General features: G+C 47.3%; 1 pseudogene; it reads left to right on the top strand.

Moving 5' to 3' along the window:
* Nucleotides 1-358: 358 nt before the first annotated feature.
* On the top strand, nt 359-1,339 carry LOC128415107 (exosome complex component RRP4-like; annotated as a pseudogene).
* Nucleotides 1,340-2,516: the final 1,177 nt, after the last annotated feature.

Below are 2,516 nucleotides of genomic sequence, written 5' to 3'. Positions count from 1 at the left end.
AAATCCTGAGGATCCATGTGGATCCATGCTTTGTAACCACGGAGGAGGGAAGGAAGGGGAACCATGGATCCTCTGCTCACGACAACAGCAGATCCCCCCGCCACCCGCAGGCATTCGCTCCATAACACGCACAGACATTTCCCCTTACTTTCTAGGAGGAAAAAAGTGAGTGTTATGGTGCAAAAAATATGGTATATAATACATTTTTTATTTCTGTACACTACTTAGGTATTGCCTGAATGTTTATAAGTTCTGAAATAAGTAAAATGAATGAATGAGGCGTGCATGCCAGGAGTTAAAAAGGCAGAACCGGAGGCAGCGCTTCAGGGAATCATGTGGCTGCATGCCAGCAGTCAAGATGGTGGAAGCAGCAGCAGCACTGGCCCCGATGACATCCGTGGAAGTGCGGCACCCAGTTCCCTGCCCTCGCCTGGCTCAGAGCTTCTCCAGCAGGGCGGGCAAGTGGGACAAGGGGACACCATCACCACTGACCCAGGATACATGAGAGGCCATGGAACATACCTGGGAGAAGAGAAGCTCATTGCCTCTGTGGCTGGTGTTGTGGACAGGGTGAACAAGCTGGTCTGTGTGAAAACTTTGAAAACGATATACAATGGCGAAGTCAGTGATATTGTGGTTGGACGAATCACAGAGGTTCAGCAGAAACAGTGGAAAGTCGAGACCAATTCCAGGCTGGATTCTGTCTTGCTCCTTTCATCCATGAATCTTCCAGAAGGGGAGCTGAGGCGGAGATCAGCAGAGGATGAACTGGCAATGCGATATTACCTGCAGGAAGGGGACCTTATCGGTGCAGAAGTCCAAGCGGTGATCTCTGATGGGGCTGTATCGCTGCACACACGGAGTCTGAAATACAGAAAGCTTGGCTAAGGTGTGCTCATCCAGGTGTCCCCTTCCCTCGTGAAGCAGCAGAAGACCCATTTCTATGATTTTAATTGTGGGGCTTCCGTTATCCTAGGCAACAATGGGTTCATCTGGATCTACCCAATACTCAAACAGAAGAATGAGGAGACTGGGGCATTCGTCACGAACCTAGAGCCAGTGCCCTTGCCTGACCGTGAAGTGATTTCCCGACTCCAGAACTGCGTTGTGGCTCTGGCAGAGCAGAAACTGATGCTCTATGACACCAGCATCCTCTACTGCTACGAGGCCTCCCTTTCAACTGAGATCAAGGACCTTCTCAAGCCAGAGGTGATGGAGAAGATTGTGCTGAAGACGCGTCAGAGACTGCTGGAACTGGAGGGGTGATTGGAGAGGGAAAGTGGTGAGGCAGTGATGGTCCTTTCCTTTCAGGGATCTAGCCTCCCCAAGGTTCTTTTTTCCAGTGTGAGATTTCATTACAAATCCCATACCGAATAGAAAAAGGGGAACTGTGGAAGCGATGAGAACTTTTGCTTTGATAATCTTGGTATCCTTTGTTAACCTGTGGCCCTCCCAATGAGGCTGCACTACAGTTCACACCCCCCCAACCACCAGCTGTACTACCTGCAGGGGCTGATAAGTTGGGTTCCAGCAGGATAGGAGTCCAACAGCTTCTCAATGGCTACTGCTTCCTCAGCCCCTGACCTAGCCGAAATGCAGCATCACAATCCTCTACATGTCGTCAGCATTGTAAAAAGCATCTATGATACTGTGGATGCTTCAAGCTATGTGTGTGCATGCGGGGGGGGGATTCTTTCTTTCTTCGTTTCTTTTTTTTTTACTGGAGATATTTCAATAAACTTTAGTTGTTAAAAAATAATAATGAATGAATGAATGAATGAATGAATGAATGAATGATGTAAGGATAAAGATATCCCAGATGGGGATAGCTTCTAGTATTGACCTGCTATGGGGTGGGGGGGTGGTGCATCAGATTAACCCATCTCATCTGTCTCTTTTCAGCCACTCTTTTCATTCTTTTCAGTACTTTCACATTCCGAACTCCAGGGCCTAGGCAGGCTGGGTCATCCTCTTATATACCTGCTGGGATTGACCAGGCATCTGAATCTCATAGCTCTCCTGTAGCTGCCTCTGATTAGTTATCATTAACTCTTTGGGGGAAATAATTAGCATCATACGTCATGTGCATGGAAGTTGCCAAACCAATTAACCAACTAGAAGGATTACTGTTAATAGCACCAGTTTTCATATAACTTGATATTGCTGGATAGTTTTGATGCAAAAGCATTTTTAGTTTGTTGTTGGGAACTTCAAGGTCCCTGCTCTCCCTACTTATGCTCTTTGTACTGCACCTGGAGACTCCAACAGAGAGCATTCCATGTCAAGAAAAAGGGCAAGCGGGCACTCTATCAAATGACAGGGCAGGAGTTACACGGAGCAGGGCCTTTTCACTGGTGGTGCCCATTGTATGCCTCGCTCTTCCAAGACTAGCTCTCTTTTGGCCTGTATTTTGGAGCTTTATAATTTAGGAAGACTTTGGAAGAACTGGTTGACAAGTCTTATCAGTTGCTGACGTATGAGCGGATTTTATTTGCTGCTATTCTGTGCTTCTGGTG

This window comes from Podarcis raffonei, chromosome 6 (assembly GCF_027172205.1).
Source record: "Podarcis raffonei isolate rPodRaf1 chromosome 6, rPodRaf1.pri, whole genome shotgun sequence".
NCBI classification, from domain to species: domain Eukaryota; kingdom Metazoa; phylum Chordata; class Lepidosauria; order Squamata; family Lacertidae; genus Podarcis; species Podarcis raffonei.
The sequence above is the reverse complement of the archived record's forward strand: the minus strand, read 5'-3'. Positions and strand labels throughout refer to the sequence as shown.